This window comes from Pinus tabuliformis, chromosome 4_2, assembly GCF_031772625.1.
Source record: "Pinus tabuliformis cultivar Carrire ecotype Pingquan chromosome 4_2, CPIR1, whole genome shotgun sequence".
NCBI classification, from domain to species: Eukaryota; Viridiplantae; Streptophyta; class Pinopsida; order Pinales; family Pinaceae; genus Pinus; species Pinus tabuliformis.
This window is the reverse complement of record NC_142304.1, coordinates 331,486,172-331,494,626: the sequence shown is the minus strand read 5'-3', so window position 1 is coordinate 331,494,626 and position 8,455 is coordinate 331,486,172.

Genomic DNA, 8,455 nt, shown 5'->3' with positions numbered 1-8,455 from the left:
TAAATGAAAAAGTATCTACCTCCGACATTTTTCAATGCACAAGAACACTACGTCATACACCAAGTCAAGGAGGTTGAAAATTGTGGACTTGTACACACAAGATCAATGTGGATGGTTGAGAGGCACTTGAAATCACTAAAGAATTTGGTTGGAAAAAGAGCACACCCTGAGGGTTATATGGTAGAGGGATATATGGTATATCAAACTCTTGTTTACATTCATCATTATAGTGATGAAATAGGAAAAAGTATTAATGTATTGGATTGCATTTGGAATTTCAACTCCGTGGACAATTTTCAAGGGGAACACCTATTGGGGAAAGATAGAATGAGAAAAGTGAGATGTAAGTAGATAGTGGAGATTTATAGCAAATTTGACTTTTTTGTTTTTACATATATGGTACTTATTTAATTTTTAGTCTTCCTGCATTATCCATTATTATGAATGTATAACATGGTAACTAATTACATATATGTGAATTGTTTTATTTTAATAAAGTTGGTCGATAGTGGGATGCAATACATTTATACATTGATTGGATGAAGGCATGGATTAAACACTACAAACTGTTGGCATTTTGGCACAGGTGTGGCGCTATGGTACATGTGTTGTCCTTGATGGCAACTATCTTTGGTAACAGATCTCAGTTCAAGTTTTCAGAATGAAGGAAAAGACATATACACAGGTTCATCTAGACGAAGGCGCGTATACACGCGGGTTAGACATGTCAAAGGCGCGTATACGTATGCACGCACTTTCATGCAATTAAAAGCGCGTATATGTTGGAGAACTTATTTTTGGTCCATGGTAGTTAGTCCTTAGTATTTGAACCTATGGTTTTCGACCATGGTATCTCGTCAAAAGCGTTGACCCTTGGTATTGGGTCCTTGGTATTGGTTTATTATGGTTTTGGACCGTGGTATTGTGGAAGGCCTAAAACTATAAAAGAGGAAGGAGATCATGTGGCAAAGGATCATCTGAATTATTGAATATTTGATATTGTGATAGATCTGGAATACTGGTGATTGGTTATGGTGCAGATCTAGATTTGAATGAAGGAAGAACCTGAGTGCAAGAAGGATAAGGACTATTGATGGATCAAAATCTCAAGGCTTGAACATTGGTATCTCTGTATGATTTTGATCTGTTATATGTGGCGCACTCTTGATCTATAAATCTGGGTTATCTAATGTCTGAATGTTTAAAAGAATAAATTATCCTTTATAGATCTGTACGCAGGTTCAATGAATTGCAGGTGCGTATACACGCTTTTTCTGTGAATGAAAGAAGTGTATACGCATGTTGGTTGTGGTACAAAAGCGTATACTCGCAGGTTGCTGAACAGTGAAGTAGCGTATATATCTTGATTTATGTTCTAGCTGCTTCTGTTTTATTGCTGCAGTGTTCTGGGTTCAGAATTGGTGTTTGATTACAGTTACCGTGTTCTGGGTACAGTGGTCAGAGAAGTGTTTATTTGTTTCAGCTTTTGATTGGTGAAAAGGAGTTTGGGTTATGCAGAAATTCTTGATGTTTGATTGATGTTACTTGTGGATCCAGTCTGAAAATTAATGAAACGAGGTCCCTGAAAGCAAGGAGAAGGTTGCAGCCTTCTGCAGGTAGGAGCCTGCATACTAGTATCTCAAGCTAGTACAAGGACTAAGGGGGTTGGAGCTCCCTTCCAGGAAAGCTGGAGAACGAGAGAGAGTTGTAGCTCTCTGCAGGTTGCAGCCTGCGTACTGGTAAAGACTACACCAGTACAAAACATTGTAAAGAGAAGTTTCTAATTAAAAAGAAGATAGAGATGAATTGCAGCAGGGGGTTTTCACCCACATTGGGTTTCCTCCTTATATCTTGTGTTCTTGTGTGTGACTATCTTCTGCTCTGTTTCACTGGTTCTGGTACTGTTTATTTTCTTCTGATTAACAGATTAATAACTGACATCTGAAAGATAAATCAAATTATAAGTCCGCTTTGTATACGCGGGTTTCTTTATCTGTAGTTGCGTATATACACGGTTTTTATTAACTGAAGTAGCGTATATCGTCTGGAATTTAGAAAGGAAATATTTGACTTGATAATACTGATTCACCCCCCCTCTCAGTATTATTTCCAACAATTGGTATCAGAGCAGGTCCTTCTGATGAAGCTTGATCACTTGAAGGAAGATCTTTCATCAGGAGCAACTACGAGAGGGAAGCATCAATCAGGCCACTGGTTTTTGATGGGACAAACTTCGTATATTGGAAGGTAAGAGTTACTGCCTATCTTCAATCCTTGGGTACAGAAGTCTGGGATATCATAGATACAGGATATACTTTTCCAGCAGCAACTCCTACAGATCTGGCTGAGAAGAAGAAATATGAAACAAATGCAAAGGTGGTCAATACTCTATTGGGATGTCTATCGCAATCAGAATTTGTCAAAGTTATGCAGTATAAATCCACAAAAGAAATATGGGACAAGATTGTTCTGAGCTATGAAGGAGATGATCAGGTAAAAAGAGCAAAACTTCAAACCCTCAGAATTTAGTACGAAAATCTCAGAATGTATAATGATGAAAGTGTGGCTAACTATTTTCTTCGTGTAGATGAGATTGTTAATTGTATGAAAAATCTGGGTGAAGAAGTAAAAGAGGCTGTTGTAGTTGAAAAAGTTCTAAGATCTTTGTCCCCTAGGTTTGAGTCTAAAGTTTCTGCAATAGAAGAAAAGGAGAATCTTCAAAACCTTAAAATGTCACAGTTGCATGGAATTCTAACTGCTTATGAAATGAGGAAAGGAGGACCTTCAGACAGGAGAGAAGAGGCCTTCAAAGCTTCCGACAAAGGAGACTACTATGAGTCAGGACACATATCAGAAGAAGAAGAAGAATCAAATTTTGTCAAAAATCTTCAAAGGGGTGCTGGACGATTCCAAGGTAAGTTGTGTTTCAAGTGCTTTGCTTGTGGAAGAGTAGGTCACTATGCTGCCAAATGTCCTCATAAGGATAAGATTGACAAGGGGAAGGAACCTGTTAGATGGAACAAGAAACAAAATCCAAATAAGAAAAGCTATTACACTCATGAAGATAGTGATGGACTTTCAAATAGTGACGAAGATGAACGAGGTAATGAATATAAACTTTTAATGGCTTTTGAAGATGATGACTACATGGATGCTTTAGATGTAGAAGGTTTTTATGAAGAGATGTCTAATCTCAAAGTTTGCTTAGAAGAGAAAAATGCAATTATTGATTCTCTGCAATACCAACTGGCTGAAAGGGAAAAACATCTTGAAAAATTAGAATGTGAAATTGTTGGTCTTAGAAAGGAGATTGAGAAAACAAAAGCTATTAATCTTAAATTTGTTAAAGGATCTGAAACTCTGGATGAGATTATCAATGTGCAGCGTTCTCCACTAATCAAGACAGGTATGGGATATAATGGAGAAACATCTCAAGCATCCACATCCAAAAGTTATCTTGATGCAGCAAGGAGGAGCGAGCAAAGGCCTAATAGAAATCATCAGGTAAATCAGGGACAGTTTACCTCAAGAACAAACAAAGACTATCAAGAAAATCGGGGGCAAGCTACCTTAAGGACAAATAGAAGCTACAATCAGCCACAGGTAAAATCTTCTCAATTTGCCTCAAGAATGGATGTCAGTAGAAACTACAATCGGTTGGATGATAGATTTGATAATCATAGGAGTTTCTTCAATGGCCAATGTTTCTCTTGCCATAATTTTGGTCACAAAGCAGCTCAATGTGTTGCCTATAAGAAAATCATGACTAGAGAAGCTCAAAAACAAAGGAATATGACTGGGATCACGAAAAGGACTTATAACAACTTTTCAGGCCTTGAAAATGAAGTTGAATGTTCTATTTGTAATAACTTTGGTCATGAAGATTCTGAATGCAGGAGCAGGTTTTGGAAGACAACTCAGAAGGAACAAACCTCAAGTGCCAGAACATGGAGAATGAAGGAACCACAACCATAAAGATGTGGGATAGCTTTTTATGCAGAAGGACAGGAAAATCTATGGTATATCCGACAGTGGATGTTCGAAGCATATGACAGGGGATAAAGAAAAACTTGAATCATATACTGCATTAGAAAAGGGAAAGAAGGTTTCTTTTGGAAACGATACCCCTGCAGCTATAAAAGGAAAAGGCATTGCTCAGTTGAAAGAAAAGGTCAAGGCTAGAAATGTTTTGTATGTTGATGGCTTGAAGCATAATCTACTGAGTGTTAGTCAGATGTGCGATCAAGGAACTGAGGTAATATTTCGATCAAATGGATGTAGTGTTCGTGATCTTGATACAGGAAAAACAGTGATCAAAGGCAAAAGAACTCCAAATAATCTATACATATTTGAAGAAGGACAACAACAATGCTATTTGAGCAAGGATGATGAACACTGGTTATGGCACCGGAGGTTGGGGCATCTAAGCTTTTCACAAATAAGGAAAGCATGCAAATACCAGGCAGTTCGTGGTCTTCCAGATATCAAAATTCCAGACAACACCATATGCAAATCATGTCAGTTTGGAAAGCAAACCAGAACTAACTTTCCTGAGAAGGAAGGATCAGCTAGCAGGCCTCTTGAGCTAGTCCATACAGATGTATGTGGTCCATTTAGGACAAGGTCACCTCGAGGATAAGAATACTTGATATTATTCATTGACGACTTCTCCAGGTTTGTTTGGTTAGGACTTATGAAGCACAAAGACGAAGCATTCGAAAAATTTAAATCCTTCAAAGCCTTGGCTGAAAAAATGAATTAGATTACAAAATTAAGTGCCTCAGGTCTGACAGAGGTGGGGAGTTTACCTCAAATGAATTTTTCGATTTCTGTGAAGAACATGGAATAAGAAGGGAATTCTCTACGGCTAGGACTCCTCAGCAAAATGGAGTGGTGGAAAGGATGAACATAACAGTCCAACAAATGGCTCGGGCTATGCTTGATGAGTCTGGAACTCCCGCAACCTTCTGGGGTGAAGCTGCATATGCTGCGGTTGTTATTCTCAACAAAACAAATGTCCGAGTGAACAACACTCAAACTCCTCATGAGCTCTGGTATGGTGAGACTCCTTCGGTAAAGCATTTCAAAATTTTTGGGAGAAAATGTTATATTAAGAATACTGATGAGCAGCTTGGCAAACTTGAACCTAGAGCAGATGAAGGCATTCTCCTTGGTTATTCTCCTCATAGCAAAGCATATAAGTGTTACAATAAAAGACTTGGAAGAATTGTTGACAGCATTGATGTAGTGGTTGATGAAAAAGGATACATCCCTAGGCAAGTAAATCATGAAGATATCGATGAGGATGAAGACTACTCTCCAAATCAGACAAATGATGAAGAAGAACCTCAAGAGGCACTAGAGGGACAGACAAGGATAGAAGAGAAGACTCCATCCAGGTACGTTCAGAAGAATCATCCAGAATCTCAGATTTTGGGGCAGAAAGAAGCAGGTGTACAAACTAGAAGAACAATTGCAGAAGCCTCAATCTATTTGGCATTGCTCTCCTCCACTAAACCACAAAATGTAAAAGAGGCGTGCAAAGATGAATGCCGGGTCAAGGCAATGGATGAAGAACTTGAGCAGATCGAGAAGAACAACACTTGGGAGTTGGTTCCTAGACCAAAAGATAAGAATGTCATAGGAACAAAATGGATCTTCAAGAACAAATTGAATGAAAATGGGGAAGTTATTAGAAACAAGGCCAGGCTTGTTTGTAAAGGGTATGCTCAACAAGAAGGAATAGACTTTGAAGAAACTTTTGCTCCTGTTGCTAGACTTGAAGCCATTTGAATGTTCCTTGCTCTCTCAAGCTTTCATAAGTTCAAAGTATTTCAAATGGACGTGAAGTCAACTTTTCTGAATGGAGACTTAGAAGAAGAAGTATACATCGAGCAACCAGATGGTTTCATCCTTGGGAATGATCCAAATCTTGTATGCATACTTAAAAAGGCTCTCTATGGGCTTAAACAAGCTCCAAGGGCTTGGTACTATTGTTTGGATAAATATCTTCATCAACAAGGTTTTTCAAAAGGATCAGCAGATAGCAATCTCTATATAAAAAATTGAAAATAACAAATTGCTAATACTTGTTGTGTATGTAGATGATATTATCTTTGGAAGCAATGAAGAAGCTATGAGTCAAAGCTTTGCCTTGGTGATGCAGAAAGAATTCGAAATGTCCTTGCTCGGAGAACTGACATACTTTCTTGGATTGCAAATCCAACAAAATGAAGGCGGTATCTTCTTGTCTCAAACCAAGTATCTCAAGCAGATTTTGAAGAAGTATGGCATGGAAGATTCAAAACCAGTATGTACCCCCATGGTTACAGGATGCAGCCCTAGTGCAAATGATGAATCAGCAGTAGTGCATCAACCAACCTATAGATCTATGATTGGAAGTCTACTTTATTTGACAGGTACCCGACCAGACATCATGCATGCAGTGGGAATAGTTGGAAGATTTCAGGAAAATCCAAAGGAAACTCATCTTCAGGAAGTCAAGAGAATCTTCAAGGAACTCAAAACTATGGCTTATGGTACCCTAGAGATACAGATCTCACACTTCATGCTTACACAGATGCAGATTGGGCCGGAAGCGTGGATGACAGGAAGAGCACAAGTGGTGGTGCATTCTTTATGGGTTCCAGATTAGTATCTTGGTTCAGCAAGAAACAAAGTTCGATTGCTTTATCTACAGCTGAAGCGGAATATGTGGCTGCAGCATCTTGTTGCACTCAACTTCTTTGGATGATGCAAACCTTGCAGGATTTTCAAATCACTTGTACTCCACCTGTCTCTATCTTATGTGATAATACAAGTGCAATAAGCATTTCAAAGAATCCTGTCATGCATTCAAAGACCAAGCACATACCTATCAAATATCACTTTCTTCGAGAACAAGTGCTTGAGCAAAAAGTCAAGTTGGAGTATGTTCCTTCTAAGGAACAAATTGCTGATATACTCACCAAACCACTGCCCAGGGAAACTTTTGAGTATCTCAGACAGAAGCTGGGAGTAGTTGATGCTTCATCCTACTGTTGAAGCTTGTCTGTTTTCAAAGAAAAGTTGGCGTACACGTGTTGGATAAGGGGAATCCGCGTACATACGCCGATTTATGCAGGTGTAGTCGCGTATATGGAGTTCTGAAGAAAATCAGCAAGGACAGACTCTGGTTGAAGAGAGTCTGATATGGGTCTGACAGAGACCATCTGGCACAGGTTCAGGGGGAGCAGATAATCTTTTAATAATTCATTGTTGGCATTACCTTAAAAGCTCTTGGTTCTAGTACTCAAGCTGATTTTGGTTCAGGTGGATCAGCTGCAGAAAGAAGATCAGAAGGAGAGCATGATTGCTGATATATACAGTGATTGACAGATGCTGCTGATAGTAGTTATTGATGATTTGCATAGTCTTGATATTTCGTCTCTATGTCATGTATATCTTTTTTTATCAAGGTCATGTAACGGCCTATTTTGGTTTCCCCACTATGCCTGGGATGATTGATGCAATTGGTTGTCATATGTAAATTTCTGATGTATCCCCACTTGGTTGGGTGGATGATCCCCACTTGGTTGGGTGAAGGTTTTATGAATTGAGTCTTTTGGTGATAGGAAGGTCTTTTATGATGTATAAGTCATGGTTCTTCTTGAAGAACACCTTTTTGCAGATCTTGCCTACAGTCAGGGGGAGCATGTTCAGCACAGCAGAGCAGAGATATCAGCATGTACTTAGGGGGAGCACAGCCCTTTGCCCTTGATGACAAAGGGGGAGAATGACTTTGAGGATCTTGGGGTTGCCATCAAGTCCAAAGGGGGAGATTGTTGGCATTTTGGCACAGGTGTGGCGCTATGGTACATGTGTTGTCCTTGATGGCAACTCTCTTTGGTAACAGATCTCAGTTCAGGTTTTCAGAATGAAGGAAAAGACATATACGCAGGTTCATCTAGACGAAGGCGCGTATACACGCGGGTTAGACGTGTTAAAGGCGCGTATACGTATGCACGCACTTTCATGCAATTAAAAGTGCGTATATATTGGAGAACCTATTTTTGGTCCGTGGTAGTTAGTCCTTGGTATTTGAACCTATGGTTTTGGACCATGGTATCTCGTCAAAAGCGTTGAACCTTGGTATTGGGTCCTTGGTATTGGTTTATTATGGTTTTGGATTGTGGTATTGTGGAAGGCCTAAAACTATAAAAGAGGAAGGAGATCATGTGGCAAAGGATCATCTGAATTATTGAATATCTGATATTGTGATAGATCTGGAATACTGGTGATTGGTTATGGTGCAGATCTAGATCTGAATGAAGGAAGAACCTGAGCGCAAGAAGGATAAGGACTATTGATGGATCAAAATCTCAAGGCTTGAACATTGGTATCTCTGTATGATTTTGATCTGTTATATGTGGCGCACTCTTGATCTATAAATCTGGGTTATCTAATGTCTGAATGT